General features: G+C 37.0%; 1 long non-coding RNA gene across 1 annotated transcript; it reads left to right on the forward strand.

Annotated features, from left to right (window-relative positions):
- Nucleotides 1-2440: 2440 nt before the first annotated feature.
- Nucleotides 2441-8708, forward strand: LOC116422774. The gene is made up of 3 exons (XR_004233302.1): nucleotides 2441-2556; nucleotides 2679-2817; nucleotides 6115-8708. It is a non-coding gene; the product is annotated as an uncharacterized LOC116422774 (long non-coding RNA).
- The last annotated feature ends 12830 nt before the right edge of the window (nucleotides 8709-21538 follow it).

Below are 21538 nucleotides of genomic sequence, written 5' to 3' on the forward strand. Positions count from 1 at the left end.
GCTCCCCTCACACCCTTGTACACCACATTTTTCTTGCTGAGTTGTTGTCATCCTCTCTGGATTGAGAAGTCTGGAGATTGCTGCCAGTGAAGCAATCTTATCACTTAAGAACCCCTACAGCCTGCTCCTGATTTTCAGGTGCCATAATTATGCTCATGTAACCAATTTTTCCTGTCAACCTTCCAACCCACCTTCAGCTTTAAAATTATTCCTCTCCATCTTTTTCTGGGTTCTGATGCTCTAAAACTTTCTTCGGTCATTATTTAAAGGTATGTGGAGGAGTTTGGAGTACAACTCAGGTGAGTTCCTACATTTACTCCACTATCTTGGCTCTGCCTCATTGGGGAGAACTTGGGGAAAAAATCACTGGAAAAGGAATCAAAGGATCCAGGTTTGCATCTTGAGTATTCTCCAACTACACCTTTTCTCATTTGTAAAATGTGAGGTTCAGGAAACATGTCCTGCTGTCCAAGTCAGAATAGGGTAAACTCTGAGGCCCACTGAGCATGAAGAGTAAGCAAGACAATCCCAAAAGGTGCCCTTTTTTTTGGGAGAAAGACATGTATCTTTGACTAATTCTCCTGCTATTGAACATAAAAAATTTACTATAAAAATTAGGGGCAAACTCAAAGATGCCATCTATTGAGATAAGAACTCACTATTTAACAATAACTATTGGGAGAACTGGATGGCAAAAACTGGGCAAAGACCAAAATCTCATACCAGAAAATCAGGATAAGCCCAAATTGGGTGCATAATTGGCATTTAAAGGGTGACATCATAAACAAAGTAGTGGAACATGAAAGATGTTATTTATCAGATCTATGAATGAAGGGATATTCCTGAATAATAAATAGAAAGATTCGTAGAAATTTAAAAGAACCATAAAATATAAAATGTTTTACACAAACAAAACCAATGCAGCTAAAATTAGAAGAAAATCAAGAAACTTGGGGGGATTTTTTACAACAAATTTCTATAATAAAAATCTCATTTCTTTAAAAAATATGTGAAATTCGAACTAATGCTGAGTGAAATGAGCAGGACCAGGAGATCATTATATACTTCAACAACAATACTATATGATGACCAGTTCTGATGGACCAGGCCATCCTCAGCAACGAGATCAACCAAATCATTTCTAATGGAGCAGTAATGAACTGAACTAGCTATACCCAGAAAAAGAACTCTGGGAGATGACTAAAAACCATTACATTGAATTCCCAATCCCTATATTTATGCACACCTGCATTTTTGATTTCCTTCACAAGCTAATTGTACAATATTTCAGAGTCTGATTCTTTTTGTACAGCAAAATAACGTTTTGGTCATGTATACTTATTGTGTATCTAATTTATATTTTAATATATTTAACATCTACTGGTCATCCTGCCATCTAGGGGAGGGGGTGGGGGGGTAAGAGGTGAAAAATTGGAACAAGAGGTTTGGCAATTGTTAATGCTGTAAAGTTACCCATGCATATATCCTGTAAATAAAAGTCTATTAAATAAAAAAATAAAAAATAAAAAAATAAAAAAAAATATGTGAAATTGAGTCAAATTTATAAAAATAAAAGCACTCCCCAACTGATAAGTAGTCAAAGAATATGAACAGGCAATTTTCAAAGGAAAAAATCAAAATTATCAATAACCATGTAAAAAAATCTAAATCATTAATTATTAGAGAAATAAACATTGAAACAACTCTGAAGTACTACCTCACAGCTATCAGATTGGCTAAGAAAAAAAATAAAAATGACAAATGCTGTAAAGATGTAGGGAAAAAATAGGAACATCAATGCCATTAGTAGAGAATTTATAGCTGAAAGTAAAAAAAAAAAAAAAAAAGCAAGGGAGACCTTGATTGGTGGCAGCAATGACTGAGGCAGTGATAGTGACAGTAACAGTGGTGGCTTCCAGAGATCTCAGCATGCAGCAGTGGGAATGGGAGTGGTGGAACAGCTGTTCAGGGGGAGATTGCAGGGGCTTCTTTGCTGGCATGGTGGCAAGACTCTAAGTAAAAAAATATAGCTGAAAAAAAAAATTTAAATTTAAACTTAAGAAATTAGAGATGAGAGAGGCAACCTGATCTAGGTCTCTGTGGTTATATTTGCAAAGATATTAGGTGACATCCTAATGTTTTCCAGAACAAGACACACAAAGAAAGCTGTACCTTAAGCTTGGCAAAATAAAATTCCTTTGTGCTGCCTTCTGAATGATCTCACCCTCTGGCAAAATCACACAATTATTGTATTGTTTTGGCTAGCACCAAGTGTTCTCTAAGCTCAGACAAGTTATGGTCATGAAACCCTGCTATGTATCAAACTTGTCCCAAAATTGCTATTACCCCTCACTATCAGGGCCAAAGCTCCCTGCACAATCATTGGTATAAATATTGAGATTTCTCACACTGCTTTACCCACCCACCCACCCCCCGACTAAAGATAGGATCCTTCTTGTGTCCTTTGTTTTAAGACATTTCTCTCACTTTGAAATTAAACTTCCTTCTCCAGTTTCTAGCTTGATCTGTTCAGCTCTGGCCATCCACAGATTAAAGGTTGGTTTGGTCTGGTTGACATTAATTGGTGTCAGAAGTGGGCCCGGACATAGAGCCAAGCCATTAGACTCTCTGGTATCAGTAGGAAGGGACTAAGCATAATTAAAAATTTATTTCTCCAGAGTTCAACACATATATACCTCATCTGGTGAGTCCTCTGCCCTTCTACATGTGATCCTCCTCCTTTGGTCAAGATCACCATTCTTTGTGAAAGAAACCCCAAGGATCCTTCAGTGACCTAATTTGTCTCAGATCACTCTGGTAAGAATATTTTTTCATATCTCTACTTTTGTTTGCTTTTTTTTTACTGCCTGCCTTTGTAAAACTGTAACTGTGTGTCTCTTGTCTTTCTGCATACCCCTGTGGTTTTTTTAAATTGAACACCTCTGTAAAGTTGAAACTGCCCATCTCAGTAACCATGTGTCTCTGTATGTACTGGAAATGTGTGTTTTGTTAAAACTCTATTTGTATTTGTCTTGTCATTGTCTGTGTTTATATCTTTGCAAAATGTAAAATGTCTGGGTCGTGTTTGTGTTGTGAGCTGGATCCTGTTATTTTGAAAGATTTAGAATGCAGTCAGCCAGAAAAACTTACAAGGGCTGTAACCAGAGAATTTAACACTGGGGAAAATTAGTGAACTTTCATAATTTAAGCATTTTTCCCGGTAGACAGAACTCTCACTTTAGGCTTTCTGTGAGTAATCACATTAGAAGAAAAACAACTGTAAGACATTTTTTTTCTGTCATTTCATTATTTCTTAGGTGGAAATTAGAGAAATAAAATCAGATAATCAAAGTTTGTGGAACTACTGAAAACATCTTAGCAGATTAAGGAATTTGAAGATGAATCATTTTAATTTTGAAAGAACTCCTGAGACTTTGGAGTAATTTCAGAAACTTAATCCCTTCAGAATATCTTAGTAAGTTTTGGGATACCACTCTATAGAATTTTTTTCAAGGAAAAATAAGAATTAGATTTTATAAAAGTTTTCAAAGTAAATGGCAAGATTAATAGTTTCATGTTCTAAGGCAATGAAAGAAGGCAGTTAGTTTAGAACTAATCCAGAGTGAAGAAAGAAATAATAAGTAAATTGTTTACATTTTATAGCATCCTCTTGTTAACCCTTCCTTGAATAATTGTAAACTGTTTAAACCAGAGATTCTCTATGATTCCCCCAATTCAGACACCCTTTTCCCTCTCCCTACTAACCCCAATGCCTCTCAGATCAGATTTTCAAATACAAGTGTTAAAAATGCTGGAAAAATGTAGGGAAACCTGGATTATATTCTGGTTGCAAAAATGTATTAGCTATGTAATCTTATGCAAGTTATCCTATCTCTGCCTCAGTTTATTGATCTCTAAAGAGAAAAATAATAATGGTACTCAACCCACAAGGTTGTTTCAAGGATCGAAATAATATAAAAATTGTAAAGTGCTTAACACAGTGACTGGAATATGCTAAGCACTTCATTATTATTATTTCTTTAATTGAATACAATTTTTCCATACTAATAACTCTAAAGTAGTTTTAAAATGCCAAAGGTAATAAGATCAATGATTTTTTATATGAAAATTTGGAAATTCAATTTATGTCATCTGAAGTTTGTTGTTTGTGTTATTATTACATTCCTAAATTCTCTTATATTGTGAAATTTGAGAGACTGTTGTAAAAGAAACACTATTAGACAAAACAACTTTTTAAATTTGACTGTTATTACACATGAATTGGACTTTTTAAAGGATGAGATAAAAATATGTATTTGAAAACTAAATTATTTGATAAAGTATATTTTGGTATAAGGAGGAAGAGGAGAAGTTGTTATTGTTGTTTACTATAATAACAAATTTTCATTTGAAATTCTTGGCTATTATAAAAGTATAGAGCATCATTTAAAGATGTAGCTTCAACATATCAGTAATGAATCAACTAGCAGGTATTTGCTGTATGTTTGAAGCTCCAGAATATGGATAGTTTTAAATTATACATATAGAATAAATGAAATGCAGTTAGGGAAACATCAAGAAAGATATTCAAGCCCTAAGTTGTACTTAATGAAGTTTTGCTATTTCAGGCAATAATTCCAATTATCATAATTTACTATTCTTTTGAGTTTTGATTAAAAGTATAGTTGTTGGAATTGTCATGAAGCCAATATCATAAAATGACATGTGCTGTCTAGGAACTGATAAAGGTAGATGTCTGTTCCAGAGAACAGATTTGGGGATGATCTCAGCACAGCCTAGCTAGGACTCTTGATTGTATTTCTCCATGTGCTATTTCCATTCTGAAAAGGAAAATTCCCCACCTGGTTAATCCTAAGCCTTATTTTTATCACCCTATGACTACATGATTGGCTGTCAGATATGACTCATGCCTGGAATCAAACAGAGCTAAGGGATTTTTCTTCCTGTTATGATATATGGCATTGTTATAACCATGTCCTTCTTTTTCCTTATGTAGCAAATTTCTATAATCAAGAAGTTTTATAAGTACAATACTAAATTGATTAAATAATAGATTGATACTAGAACATTTCTGAATTTCTATAACAGGATGCAAATATGAACATCTTACCATTTTAACCTAAACTTGTGATCAAATTATAATATGGGTATGATATCCTCCTAAGTGGGAAATGATTTGACAAAGTCATAAAACTAAGATGTAACGTAAAAAGTTTTCTAAGTAAATGGAATAGTAAATTTTGAGAAAGCAAAAGGATTAAACTGTTTTCTCTAAGAATTATATACAGATGTCTATGACTGACTTCCAAATTTATCTATCAGACTTTGAGTGTGTTTTAGTAATAAGTTCTAAAAATTGGATTAAGGGTTTTACACATAAATTGTGTTGATAATGGTAAAGAAAGTGAAACTATTTTTCCTATTTTTAAGGTACTTATAATCTTAAAGGGTAGAAGAGTTCATTTTGCAGTTGGACCCTCATAAATTTTTAAAAGATTCTTATACCAGGTACATGATTTAGGTAAGGATAGAAACAGTAAATGGTATATAAAATGAAATTATCTAGAAACTTCTAGGAATTAGAGAAGCAGAGTCCCTTTAGAGCTGCCCTAAGAAGAAAGCCTATTGAATAAAGCTGATTAAATGGATATTGAGAATAGGTTACTAGCATACAAGGATATTAGCATCAAGTAATCATTAATTAATTAATGATTAATGATAAATATGGCATCAAGTAATAAATAATATTGGTAATAACTAGTGTATTTGTTTGATCTTTTATTTATATTTGTTTATACTTAAGTTTTCTTGATTATCTTTTAATTATTTAAACTCTCTAAGTAGTTTGATCTATAATATGAAATGAATGTGACCTGACTTGATGAAATTATGTTCATGAGTTTATGAAAAACATTAACTTGTTTGAATTTATCTCTGCATGGCCAGGAAACTAGATCTCTACATGCTAATTAGAGATCCTAAATCATGTATCTATGTTATGCTGACTAAAAGCTCAAATCCAGAGTTTAATGCAAGGATTTTTCTTATCTGAAAACTGGTCCCATGCTAATCAACCAATCATTCTTTCTAAAGGTCCCTACTAGATCCTTCTACTATTCCCACAGCTGCCAAATTTATGGGTGTGGACATCTCCTGAGTGGACAACATATTCTTCAAGGTCGATCTAGTATAGACCCAGAAGCAGTAAACATCCAGATGAGACAACTATCCCAAGATTCCAGACGAATGCTGATTATGCTGAACTCTGCCCTTTTGTTATGTGCTCAACCACCAAGGACCTGAATTAAATGCATGTTGACATTTTTTTCCTCTACATTCTTCCCCCTTCCTTTTCTGCTTGCAAATAAACAATGGCTAGTAATAATACCTGGAATACATTTCCATCTATTGGGTTAGATTCCCAACCCCCCCCCCAAGCAACTGACCTCATGGGGTAAAAATGATCATCCTGGCCCAACTGTCCCCTTGTGGGATCTTGGCTTATACCCACCTCTACTTTATTGACCAATAGGAGAGGAGTTACTTCAGACCCTCCTCCCTTTGGCCAAAAAGGGAAAATGTGAAGAAATTAGGAGACAGCCTGTTTTCCAGAGCTAAGTTCCAGAAATCAGGCTGTGCCCTGAACTTAGCATAACAACAATCCTTTGTGCTTATCCTCTGGATGATCTCATTCCCTGTCAAAATTACATAATTCTTGTATTGCTTTGACCAGCATCGGGTCTTGAGTTCAGACAAGTTCTAGTCATGAAGCCCCCTCAGGAATCAAATCAGTCACATTGTTGCTGTTACCCCTCATTTCCAAGGCTACAACTCACTGCACAATCATGATACAAATATTGAGATGTTCCCACATTGTCTCAAGTACCCCCCAATTAAGAGCAGGATCCCTATATGTGTGTCCTTATTTGCAAGCCATTTCCCTCATTTTGTGTTCAATTCCTGACTCTCCCATCTCTAGCCTGTTCTGTTTAATTCTGACCATCCACAAGTTAGAGGCCAGTTGAGTTTAGTTGACATATTAATGGGTCTCTCTCTACCCAGGTATGCTAATTTGGTATCTGTTGGCAGTTGCTATCAACAGGAACTACTTTTAAGATAGCTGAAAGGGACACTTTCATAGGAGACTGGGAGTTGGTAAGTCCAAAGCTCTCTTAGCCTAAGTGTAAAGTAGGTCAGCTAAACTAAAAATATCTAGGGGTTCTAGTGAAGTGCAAAGTTTAGACTCTGTCCTGGACCTTCTTTAAGAATCATACGTAAATTTGGAACTGGAAGAGAGACTTTAGGAGGACATCTATTGCCTGATTTTATAGATAAGGAAACTAGTCCCAAAATGACTTATCCACGTAACACATGACAAAGTTAAGAGTGAATCCATGTCCTCTGAGTCTATTTCTATTTCATCTTTTCTCTCTCCTCTCAACTCCCATTGATTCATTTATTATCTGAATGTAGCCCTGACTAGGACACACCTGCTTTAGATTTTATCCAGAGGATCAGAACATTAAAGATAAACTGATTAGACAGATATTTTTCAGTCCTCTTTTTCAACTCTACCCCAAAGACAGTTTTACTCTGACTTTGGGACTAGTAAGGGGCTAACCAAGTCTCATAAACTTTCCGCTGATGCATAGAAAGGAAGGAAGGATCAACCAATCTCTGGTTAAAGAAGGAAGGAAGGAAGGAAAGATGAAGGAGAGAAAAAGGAAGAAAAAATGAGAGATCCTGAAGAGATAGAAGCTATAGAGAGCCTGTTGCCAAGAGCTCATCAGTCCTAGGAATCCAGAACCAGTAATACCAAGAAATCCTGCAAAAACTCCATCAGAATGAATCATGCATTTCTTAAATCCCTTTAGGTTGCAGTCAGGAGCCAGAGATTTTTCATTTCTTTCTTCCCAGGTCCCTCTCCCAGACTGTACTTCTTGAGTGATATCTCCCTAAATGATGAGAGACTCTATCTTTGTTTCTTAAAAGTTGGCTTACCTTTGTTTGTTTACTTTGTTTTCTTAGGCAAATGTGGTTAAACTGTAGATAAGAATCTGCTAAATTATGTGTGCTATTATTTTCATGAAATGTTGAGTGGAGTGATTGGGAACAGCCTAGGAGGGAAGAGAGATAAATTGAAAACTGACTTATTTTGTCAAAGTAAGATTTCTGGCTGGGGGTTCAGAGCTTAGAGGGGAAATGATATTGATTTATTTTTCTTTCTTTTCCTTTCCTTTCTTTTACTTTTTTTTTCTCACAACTTCCCAAGGCAAAGAGAGTACATTTATCACAATCCCTCTGGACAAATGAATTAGCAGCAGTAACTGGGAATATAATTGGCTAAGCTGGCATTGAAGCAAGAGTTAACCATTATTATGGTCTGGTTTTAAAAAAAATCATTCCTACAGAAGCCAGGGAATGGCTAAAGAGAAAGTAGGAGAAAGAGCCCTGCTCAGAAAAGGGAAGAGCAAGGGAATCTGCCAGTTCTACTTGCCTGTATCAACTCAGCCTAATACCATGACCATATCATCATCCATCACTATCATTTGTACAGTGCTTAAAGCTTTGCAAAGTATTTTATATTATCTCATTTGATCCTAACAACAATTTTGGAAAGTATTTACCATTATTATTCCCCCATTTTACACATGACAAAACTGATGTAGGAGCAAGTTAAGTGATTTGCCCAGGGTGTCAAACAGCTAGTAAGTGTCTGAGACGGGGTTTCAAATTTATATCTTCCTGACTCCAGGACCAATATTCTACTAACTGTGTCCATGTACTTGCCTCTATATCTACAAAGATCAGACCTCTACAAAGATCTACCCCTGATCTCTCCTAAATTTTAGTCTGATATCACCAACTGTGTGCTGGAGCTATCCATCTAAATATTCCATTAAGATGGAAAACTCAACATGTCCAAAATGGAACTCATTATCTTCCCCACTAAGTCCACCCCTCTTTTAAACTCTCATTTCTGGCACCACCATCTTTCAAGTCACCCAAGATTACAGCTTTGGAATTTCCTTAAAACTAAACTCTCCTTCTCACCTTCCATATCCAATTAGCTACTAAAGGTATTGATTCTCCTTTCACAATATCTTTTAAATCCTATTTCTTCTAGGGTAAAATACACACTGCTCAGGTTGGCATTTAAATCCCTTCAACAATTTAGCTTCAGCCTACCTTTCCAGGTTTTTTGCACATTCCTTCCCTTCTTACGCTGTATTCTAGGCAATCTAGTCTACTGACTTTTTCCTAAACTTGATATTCCATCTCCTCCCATCATTCTTTTTCACAGGTTGTCACTTGTGGCTGAACCACATTTCTTCCTGACCTCTGCTTCTTAGAATCCTCAGTTTCCTTCAAAGCTCAGCTCAATAAACCCCTTTAAGGACACCTTCCTGACCTATCCAGGTCTTAGCTAATTTGACTTCAAATTATCTTGTATCTGTTGATCTATGTATCATGACTGATCATTGTGTACCCCTCAAAAATAAAGGGCAGGGACTATTTCACTTTGGTTTTGGTATCTACAGCTTTATTTTGTTGTGTTAATTTTTTTGGTCATGTCTGACTCTTTATGACCTCATTTGGAGTTTTCTCAGCAAAGATACTGAAGTGGTTTGCCATTTCCTTCTCCCACTCATTTTATGGATGAGAAACTGAGGTATACAAGGTTAAGTGACTTAACCAGAGTCTTATAGCTAGTAAGGGTCTCATGTCAGATTTCAACTCAGGATGATGAGTCTTCCTGACTCCATATCTGACTCTCTATCCAATGCTTAATAAATATTTGTTTGTTCTTTTCAATTAAATTGAATTAAACAGTGTGGATGTGGCATAAAGCCAGGTATGTGTTGGAACCAACTCTAATGGGCTTTCAAGAACCAATCATAAAATTTTCAATATAAGCATTTATGCTTTGCACATCAACAAAAGCTACAAGTCAGTGTTTATCCTATTGTTGTGTTGATTTCTCAACATAAAGAAGTGATGGAGAAAATGTTAATAATGAAGATTAAACTTTAAAGGGTGTCTGTATACATTTTTTTCCAGAGAACTGGTTGTTAAATATTTACCAGCATGCCACTGAATAAAAGTAATGTAATTTCTGTATAAATTGGATATAATGAAGGAAGCAGTAAGCCTGCTAGAGGATTATATCCACTTCTGGAGGCCATGTTTGAGAAAAGACATAAACAAATTGGAAAATGTCCAGGCAGCCAGGATGGTGACAGGAATGAAGATTATTTCATACAAATATCAGAAGATGAACATGGAAAGACTGAATTCAAAGAAAGGAAACTTTCCACAAAAGAAATGAAGGTGGGTTGGAGGGAAGGAAGGAGACAAGAAAGGAGAAGAGAGGAGAAGAAAAGAAAAGAGGGGGCAGGACAGGACAGAGAAGGATAAGACAGGACAAGAGAGGAGAGGAGGAAAGAGGAAAAGAAAAAGAGGGATGGGGAGGGGAGGAAAAAGGAGAAAAAAGGAGAGAAGGGAAGAGAAGGGGAAGAAAGGGGAGAAGAAGAGATGAGAGAAAGAGGAAGGGAGAGGAGGAGATGTGTGGGACAGCTATGACTCCAACCCAAATAAAATCAGAGACTCTCAAGGATTGATTATGATCTCCAGAAAAAGAGCAACTCCCAAAAGATATCAGTAGAGAAGTGCAAAACACAAACTACAAAACATAAGATTATATTAGACTCAAATGCAGAGGCTCCCATCTCCACCTGACCTTTTCTCCCATTGTCTGGGGAGAGTCCAGGCTTACATTCTAAATGAGGAAATCTATCCCAGAAACAAAAAAATACTAATAAATCACAAACTCTTTACCAATCAATTACTTAAATTTGAATTAAGAGGTGGAAAGAACAGGAGGGGAAATGTTCATCCAAGATAATCAAATGCCTGCAGCTTTTTAGCTATAGCTCAACTTGTTATTGCAAAATCTCAAATCACAATTAGGGCATAAGTTGACATCCTTATTAGGGGTCTTCATTCAGTTTATCCCATTCAGTAGAAGAGAAGAGAGGGAGAAAATTTGGAGCTCAAAATTTCTAAAGAAAGTGAATGTTAAAAATTGTTTTTACATATAATTAGGAAAATAAAATCTACTAAAAAAGAAAAGAAAAATCTGTCTTTAAGAAGTTTAAATTCTAACTGGTAAGCCAAGACACAAAAAGAAGCTGAAAAAGGAGGGTAGAGGGATGACAAAGGGACCCAGCACAGAGGAATGGTTTTGAAGTCCAGTCAGGAAAAGGATTGGAAAAAAATAAAGACAACCCAGACTAAATTCTTCCACAAAATGGAGGCTCCAGAAAGAACTCAGTCAAAGGAAATTTGGCAGAATCTAGGATTCTGGGTTCTTAGAAGAGATCAATTTCAATTTATGATGAAAGGATTGATCTGGGACCCAAACAGAAAGGATCTTATTTTCTCTGGCACCTAGGGAATATTAATTAAAAGCTAGAACCATCAGGAACACATGGATAGAGTTCCCTATCATCTGAATCATGAGTTTCATCCAAGTTTCAAATCAAGTATCACCCTCTATGGGAAACCTTTCTAGATCTTCCCAGTTGTCATTTCTCTCCCTCCTCAAAGCACATTGTTATCTGTTTATTGTTGGATCCATCCAGTAGAATCCTCTTAGAAGATAAGATCTTTTTTTCTTTTATCTTTTCATCTAGTGTTTTGCAAATAATAAGCTCTTAATAAATGCTTATTGGCTTGGCTTAGCTTGGATTTAATTGGATTAAATAGAACTGGATGAGATTAGATTGGATTGGATTGAACTGGATTAGATGAAATTGAATTGCAGAATTTGGATCAGAAGAATAATTGCCAAAAGTTTCTTCCAACTCTGAACTTATGTGTCTGAGAATCATCCTTAGAATCATCTGAAAATCAGCTAGTGTGGTTAGAGTGCTAGAGTTGGAATCAAGGAAGACCTGGGCTCAAATCCTATTTCAGATCCTTTTTAGCTATGTGACCCCTGGAAAAATCATTTAAACTATCTTCGCCTCAGTTTCCTCATGTGTAATAGGAAGGATTTGGACTTTATGATTTCTGAGGTCCTTCTTAGCTTTAAATCTCTGAGCCTATGACCTCTTTTGGTGTTGCTGTTGCTCAGTCCTTTCAGTCATGTCCAACTCTTCGCAGTCCCATTTGGGGTTTTCTTGGCAAAGATACTGGAGTAGTTTGCCAATTCCTTCTCTAGTACATTTTACAGATGAGGAAACTGAAGTAAACAGGGTTGTGACTTGCCCAGAACCACCCAGCTACTAAGTGTCTGAGGCTAGATGTAAACTCAGGTCTTCATCAGGCACTTTACCCTCTGCACCACCCTGCTACTCCAGAGCAATTGTATGATATAGCAATAAGACCCCTAGACTTGGGAATCCGAAAGACAGAGTTTGTATAAGTTCCTTCTTTGTATCCTCTAGCACATGACACTCTCTGATACATAGTAAGTGCTTAATAAATACTTGTTGACTTGACAGTATTGTCAAGTCAGGCAGAGCTTCCTGGCTCTAAGGCAGGTTGCTGAATATTCTGAGTTGCCTCCTTCTTACAAACTCTAAAATACTAATTGGAATTATTGTTGTCATTATCTCTACTATCTCACTGAAACCAGGAACCTAGTCTCTCAGAAGTGGATTTTAGAATTATGGATTTAAAGCTGGAAAGAACCTTAGAAGTCACCGAGTCCAATCTCTTCATTTTTACAGTTGAGGAAACTGAGACTAAAAAAAATTAAGTGACTTGTCTGAGTTTATTTACACAGTTAATCTGTATTTAAGACAAGTTTTAACTTAAGACTTCCTGATTTCAAATTCTCTGTCTCTATCTTTATCTCTGTCTGTCTCTGTCTCTGTCTCTGTCTGTCTCTCTCTCTCTGTGTCTCTCTATCTCTTTCTCTGTGTGTGTGTCTCTGTCTCTCTCTCTCCCTCCCTCCTTCCTTTCCACCCTCCTTCTCTCTCTCTCTCTTTCCCTTCCTCCCTCTCTTCCTCTCTCTCACTCTCTCTCTCTCTCTCTCAATCTCTCTCTCTCTCTCAATCTCTCTCTGTCTCTTTCTCTCTCAATCTCTCTCTCTCTCTTTTTCTCTGTCTCTCTCTCTCTCTCTCTCTCTCTCTCTCTCTCTCTCTCTCTCTCTGTCTCTCTCTCTCTCTCTCCCCTTTCCTCCCTCTCTTCCTCTCTCACTCTCTCTCTCTCTCTCAATCTCTCTCTCTCTCTCTCTCAATCTCTCTCTCTGTCTCTTTCTCTCTCAATCTATCTCTCTCTTTTTCTCTGTCTCTCTCTCTCTCTTTTTCTCTGTCTCTCTCTGTCTCTCTCTCTCTGTCTCTCTCTCTCTCTTTCCCTTCCTCCCTCTCTTCCTCTCTCTCACTCTCTCTCTCTCTCTCTCAATCTCTCTCTCTCTCTCAATCTCTCTCTCTGTCTCTTTCTCTCTCAATCTCTCTCTCTCTCTTTTTCTCTGTCTCTCTGTCTCTCTGTCTCTCTCTCTCTCTCTCTTTCTCTCTCTCTCTCATTATAGAGAATAGGTCTGTTTGTATAGCAAAACTAGGTAAAAAACTTACTTACCTCCTCACCTGATATATTATGATAGACCAAGATTCCTTGTCCTGGGAGTCATTAAAACAGAATTCAAAGTCTTGGAGAAGCCAAGAGTGCAGTTTTCTAGCGTAACCACTGCAGACAATGCCCAGGGTAAGGATGTTGAGAGAAATCGTTTTCAGCTATCTTTCCTGGAAACTCCTGGAGTTTGAGCTCCGTGCTAGACACTAAAGGGCATGTGACTAATAGAAAACCCCTGCCCTGGGAAAGGCCTGGCACAATAGGGGAAATGTGTCCCCTGACCCTCAGAGACATACTGGTCTGAGGTGGGAGACATGACTGCGTCCACAGACAGCTCGGATCTGAGAAAGAGCCAGATTTGTTGCCTTCAGGAGTCCCCGGTCTGATGGGAAAATGCAGTCCCTGCACTCTGAGAACCTCCAATCTGTGAAGGAAACAAAGTTAGAGAGATCAGAGCTCTCAGGCATTCCCAGAATCCCCTCGCTCCCCCAATATCTCCCTTGTCTCTTCCTGTTCCTAGTTCATAAAGATGGACACAAAGTGAGCACTCAGCTGTCAGCTGTCATCTCTGCATACAAATCTGGTGCGTCCTGTCACTGCTGCTCATCAGGGACAGACACAATCCCTGAGCAGCACTGAAGAAAGGCCCTGGGCCTTTGGCTAGGGAGAGCTGAACTGTATTCAGGACTTTTGAGATGGTCATGGGGGCTCTTTGGGAAAGCAAGAGGACTCACTTTCAGCCTCCTCCACCCCTAGGCTTTCTCTCATTCCTTTCTCAAAATCTGACCAAATGATTTCTGCTGAAAGAAACATGAGAACTGAGCTAGAGAGAAGGGGTGGGGGGTGGGGGGTAACTCTACATATCTGTCTTCTTTTGTGTGAATACATGCATCTCTGTATAGATTTATCCATGTGCCTGTATGTGTACTAGTGTCTGTTGGTATAAATTGTCAATTTTCTAACTATTTTTTGCTCCAGTTTTTAAAAATAAGTTATGTGGGTGTTACAAAAATCTTAGTTTGGAATCTTACTTCCAAAAATCTTAAGTTTTAATGACTAAACCTGCTCTAAAATTTTTTAAATATCCTATAGGTTTGTTTCTTCCATTGCATGGAACAACTACCTTTTATTTCTCATGTAACAAGTCATTTCCAGATATATATTTTGCATCCACCCCCTCCTGCCCCCTTCCTTCTCTCCACATTTACTCTCTTATAACAGAAAAAAAGTTAAGAAATGAAATGAAAACTAGTGAGAGTGAACTCATTTGACATTGCATGCAGTCTGCAACACTCTGCCCACGTAGTCCCCCATTATTTTCCATTCTCTGAGACCAAGATTACTTGTTACACTTATTCAGAGTATTACAAATACTCAGCTTTCTTTTAAAGTTCTTTTTATTTGCTATTTTCATAACATAAATGTGACAAGTAGGGGGTTCAATGAAATTGAAGTCAAGAAGACCTGATTTCAAATCCAGCCTCATTCTTTAGCTGAGTGAATTTAGACAAGTCACAACCTGTTTGCACTCTGTTTCCTTGTTTGCAAAATAGGAATTATAATCATACTTATTTCGCAGGGTTGCTGTGAAGATAAAATAAGATAATATTTGTAAAGCATTTTGTAAATCTGAAAGCATTATATAAATACTTCTCATTTTGTATATTATGTTCTCCTGGTTCTACTTACTTTGCTCTTTTTCAGCTTCTCCAGGTCTTCCCTCATTTCTCTGAATTCCTTATATTCACCACTCCTTACTGAACAATGGAGTTCCCTCGCATTCATATATCACCATTTGTTCAGCCATCTCCTGGTCAACGAGCATCCACTTTGTCCCTAATTTTTTGCAAGCACAAAAAGTTTTTGCTTCGCTTTAACAGAAAAAAGATAAAGGACAAGAAAGCAGGTTGGTGTGAAGGCCTTTTACCCCCACAAATCTCCAGGTTGTATAGACCTTCACCAACAGGTGGTCACAGTAAAGCTTCATGATAGGACAGATGTGGCCAAATATAGCAGGCTCTGACAAACTCTAACATCCCACACTATTCTCCTCCTAAAGGTCTGAAATCAGAGGAAAGAAAACATGGGCCTCTGAGAGCAAGAAGGGAGGGAAAAAAGGTCAGCCCTTTGCTTGTCTAAATGGCTCCATCTGAGCAGAATGTCTGGTGCTGTTAATGGAGAAAGCCAGGATCACACCAAGGACAGCGGCCTTGAGAAGCAGTCAGACAGCCTGGGTCACAGTTGTGACAGATAGCCCGCCCGAGCCCTAGGTCCGTGCTGCTTAATTTTAAACATGCCCACTTTCATTAATGTCTTCATACTATTTGGTGTTCATAGCATTTTAGAACTAAAAGGGAATGGTAAAGATAATCTAGCCCTAGCTGATCATTTTACAAACAAGGAAATCAAGACCCAAAAAATGATGTATCCAAGATCAATCGTGTGGACCAGGGTTTCCTTTCTCCTAAGCGAGGGCAAATTCCATGATATCATGTTGCCATTTGGGGTTTTTTTGCTTCCAGTGACATAATTCTAAACTTCATTTTGCTTTTTTTCTTTCTTTTCCAAGCCTATATCACAACTTCCTCTGTATGATATGCCATCCATGCTACAACCAAAAAGGGAAAAAACCACCATATTTAAATGTGAGAACCTGAGTTGGAATCCCAAATCTGTCACTATATGACCTTCAGCAAATCACGTCATCTCTCTGGGCTTCAGCGGGTTCAACTGTAAAATGGATTAAATGAATTCTAAGGTCTCTTCCAGCTTCAGATCCCACAACCTCTGTTCATGTCAGACCCCAGAGTATACCACACAGAACACTATCTGCTATCATTGGAAGCAACATTACCAGCCTTCCATGTAAATAAGTAAACATGACCTCCCTCCACAGGGCCAACACTGCCACAGATATCTGTCCTTTTGCATTTCCCAGTCTGCTTATTCGTTCATATGTCTGAAAAATTGAACTTAAAATTTATCAGATGCCACTGGTCACAGGAGTTCAGTTCTTCCAAGGGAGGATGAATAAGCAGAATTCCAGGCTTAAATTTACTTATTTTGGGAGGATAGACAGCACTGGCAAGAGGGAAAAGAGCTGCCTTTGGAGGCAAGAAGACCTGGTCTGATACCTACCTTTGACTATGGGAAACCCTAGGAAAGTCATACAATCTTTAAGACTATAAATTGCAGAATAAATATCAATCTGCTTGGTAAAGGGGGTTTCCTAACCAGTGTTGAATAAATAGATGGATGAATAAATGCAATATTTTACATGCTTTCTATATAAAAAGAACTATGCTAAACACGAGAAAATAATTAAAAAAAAAAACATACTCCCTGCTTTCAAGAAACTCACATTAGTGGAATCCACTACACCAATGGGTCAAAAAAAAAACCATAAAACTACACTGACATATCAGAAGAATTCTAGAGACAAATGCACTTAGATTTCATCATTATATTAAAGCAAAGTTTCTCATACTGTTCTTGTGGACAAAATAGAGAAACAAGGGCTAAAAGAAAATGCAGTTAGTAGGATTTGGAACTAGTTGGATAATGATAACCAAAAAATTGTCAGTAACCACTCAATGTCAACTTGAAAGAATGTCTTCAGTGGAGTGCTCCAGGGATCTGTTCCTAGCCCTATAAGATGTTCAACAATTTTAGCAGTGATTTAGATAAGAGCACAAATTTTATACTGATCAGATCCAAAATTGACCCAAAACTGAGAGGGATAGTTAAAATATTGGGTGAAAAAGTGATGATCCCAAAGGTCTCTACTGGCTAAAACATTAAACCAATTGAGTCTGAAAAAATATGATGCAAAATCCAAAACTTAGATTCAAAAAATGCATTTTCACCAAAACAGGATGGAAAAGATATAATTAGACAATATAAAGATGATCTGGGGGGACAGAGGTTTGGTGAATGTAAATTGCATGAAAAGTATGCATGTGACACAGAAAACAACCACAAAAGTTAATCCTAGCCAAGCATAGATCTTTTTAAGTGCCATTGGGTATGGAATCAGGTTACATCTGGAATCTTTTGGTCAGGTCTAGGAAGCATATTTCATATTTCAGAAATGATATAGACAAGCTGAAACTTGTTCACCAGTAGACAACAAAAATAGTTCAAGGATTAGACAACACATTATTTGAGAAGCATTAGAAGGAACTGGGAATATTAGGCTTAGAAAAGAGAGAGTTGGAGCAATCAGATGGCACAGTAGATAGAGCACCAGCCCTGGAGTCAAAAGGACCTGAGTTCAAATCCAACCTCAGACACTCATTAGCTGTGTGACCCTGAGTGAGTCATTTGTCTTCAGAATGAGGAACCATGGATAGAAGTTACAAAAACACAGATTAAGGTTGAATGTAAAGGAATATTATTGTTTCCAATGTTCTTAATCATCATAGAGGTGGTTGGTCAGAGGATAATGCTGGTCTTTACCAGCATAAAGGTCACTTCTCCACAAGAGTTGCTTTTTTTGATTTAGTAACTAATAGAATCAGCATTTGAACCCAAGTCCTCTGTCTTTAAAGCCAGAGTTTTTCCAATGTGTCATTCTGCCTACTTTGCACCAACTCTCTCCATCCATCAAGGTAACATGAAATTCAATAATTACAACCACATTTCTCAGAGAGACAATTCCACAACTGATATCACCATACAAATGAATTCCAAGACAATGGAATAGATCCAATTACAGTGAATATAAAAACTAATGTATATCCCATTTTACTGTCATAAAACTTAAGTCCAACCAATCACATATTTAACAGAATTATATCTGTAAAGAATGCAAATTGATTAGGCCTAAAATGCAAAGTTCCATTATAGAAAATAGAGCAGGTGATTAATCACGACGACATTAGGCCATCTACCATTTTTAAGCACTTTGCAAATATCACATGCTTGTATTTCTTGCAAAGAAATCTATTATCCAAACAAAATTATAATAGACTCATAGAGTGTCTGAGCTAGAAGGAGTCTTTGCTCCCATTCAGTCAAATCTTTTTAACTGTACAAATGTAAACTAAGGTACAAAAGAGAAAGTGACATACCCAAATCATAGAACTGGGATTAATTCCCAAGTCTTTTGAATCCCACACCCCAAATTAAATCAAAAATACCCTTAGAAGCCCTCACCATTGCACATGATGCAAGAGAGGGTGGTAGAAAAAACACTGTCAGAACATCATTTGTCATCAAGGTAACATGGCAAAATGCTTAGAACTCTTATATTTTCATACTATCAAGAGACAAATAGTCCCACTTTCCAACTGTTTTTACTGAGGGCCTCCAAGAAAGGGATGTGACTCAGGCAAGAGCCAGCTAATATGGCTGGGATATAGATGCGCCTTGAGCCAGTTCTCTAAACTAATCCACTCAAAATGCTAAGGGTTATTTATGGAATCATAAAATTTCAAACTAAAAAAATACATCAGAGACCATCTAATCTAATCTTCTTATTTTACAAATGAAGAAACTGAGGACCAGAATAAGTAAGTGATTTTCTCAAGATCACACAAAAGTAAACATTCAAACTTAGATTTCTCAATACAAGCCGAGTGCATTTTCTTCATATCTCACTGCTTCCTTCATTTGGGATGATGGAACTAACCCAATCCCAATAATTATTTTTCATAAAACAAGACATTAATCTGTACCTTTCTTGACTCCTCTCTGACCATCCCTATGCTCTTTTCTCATCTTGCTATCCTCTGGACGTTCCAGAGTCCAAGATTATCTGTTTCCATTGTGTATATTTCCTTCCATATGTTGACTTCTGTCTATAATAAGAAGGGGCATACCTTCTTCATATGATGTGAAGAATCAGGAAAGAAAAGAGAACTCTGGGACCCCGCAGCTTTACACAGGTACAAGTTTCTATGTTCATAATATGTATCCATATGTACTCTTTGTGGAATCTGGACTAAATCAGGTATTCAAAAAGACAGAAATAGACAGGCTGTTGGAGTGGCATCCCTAAAATATGGAATACAATTTCATAAACAAGAATAGACTAGGTATGACACAGGGTACATAAATATAATAAAACAAGAAAATCAGAATTGGCCTTTCTAGGTGGTTAATCTCCATGACTCCTTCAGCTCAGAAATTTTAATAACAGGGTCCTGACAACTGGGAGAAAATACTTCTTAATCAATTGATAAACATTTATTATGCAGAATCACAAAGAATTTGAGCCTTGGAAGCCATCTAATCCAACAAAAGAAATTTCCACTATGATTTACTCAACAATTGATCATTTAGCTTCTGCTTGAAGACCTCCAAAGAAAAAGAACCCATCACCTCTAGAGGAAGTGCATTACACTTTGGAACAGCTCTAATTATTAGGAATTGTTGCTGTTTCAGACTCCTGGTTTCACTCTTTGAAGTCAAATGGAACAAACCTAATCCCTCTTCCACATGTAAACCCTTCACATACTTTTAAGGTAACTCTCATGTCCACTCCAAGTCTTCTCTTCTTTAGACTAGATATGCGCAGAACTTCAGATTCTCGTATGACAAGGAATCAAGGCTCTTCACCATCTTGGTTGCAGGATTATCTAAAGAGCATCCTCTAGAATTATACTCTTTAGTTTGTCGATTTCATTTTTAAACTGTGGCACCCATTCAAAACTCAATATAATCTTCCAGATGAGGTCTGACATAGAAGTGTACAGTGGTACTATTGCTTCAATGATTTTAGCAGGTGTCATCTCAATATAGCCAAAGATTACATTACATTTGAAGTTTTTTCATACTATTGACTCCTTTTGAGTAAGTATTCACAAAAAAATCCAGATATTTTTAAAACAACCATGCCTACTGCCCTCCGTATATGTCTATAAAGTAGATTTTTGCACTTGGGTGTAAGATTTTACATATATCACTATTGGATCCCATTTTATTGGATTCAGCCCAGAGACTGCCAAGACCATTTGATTCTGCCCAAAGGGTGTCCATAGATGGACTTCAGGAGGATTTGTGGACTTAAATGGGAAAAATAATAACATCCCTACTTTTATTAATCCCTAACTGAAATTTAGCATGTCCTTAAATAATTTTAAAATATGACCTTGATAAAGGATCCATAAACTTTACCAGACTGCTATTGGGCCTTATGACATAAAAAAGTGAAAAAAACCCTGTCCTCACCTATCAAGATCTTTCTGAACTTTACTCCTATCATCTAGTATGTCCTCTATCCCTATCAGTTATCTATCATCTGAAAATGTGATAAGCATATCATCTATGCCTTCACCCAAATCATTAGCCAAGAAAAATATGAAATAGCACAAAGCTAGAATGTTTTTCACTAGAAGCTGGACCAAGTTTCCCTAGGACCCCAATTCATCCATATCTGCCTCTGAAAGGCAAAAGCAGATATTGGTCTGAGGACCTCAAGTTGCTAAGTACAATGACTCTTGATAAGAAGCAAATTCAGACAAGTCTGTACAGATTTATGTGCGAGAATGTCTTTCTGACGCTCAATGTCTTTGATAATGAGTAAGGCCTACCAAGAAATAGATAGTTACCAGTAAAAGATAACAGAACTCTGGGAAGAAATGTAAGAGCAGAAAAAATTCATTGTTTTTATGATTTTACAGAGACCTGATCATAGCACCATGTTGTTTGCTCCTCCAAGAAAAGAATCCACAAGATATATAGACATTAGTAAAAGCAAATAGGAAGTTTGCTCTGGTGAATTGGCTTAGTAGTGATATTTTAGTATGTGTTACTGGCCATGGTGCTGAACCAAGCTTTAGCACTTGCACAACTGCAGCCACTAGCAACATTTGTTACATAGACCTGGTATTAGCTCTTTGTGTCTTGGTAGTAATTCAAATCCATATATCTCAAAGAGGTAGAAATGTCCTAAATAATAATAAATACTGGCATCTTCATCTATGAGCTCAAG

The sequence above is a fragment of the Sarcophilus harrisii genome, chromosome 3, assembly GCF_902635505.1.
Source record: "Sarcophilus harrisii chromosome 3, mSarHar1.11, whole genome shotgun sequence".
Classification (NCBI taxonomy): domain Eukaryota; kingdom Metazoa; phylum Chordata; class Mammalia; order Dasyuromorphia; family Dasyuridae; genus Sarcophilus; species Sarcophilus harrisii.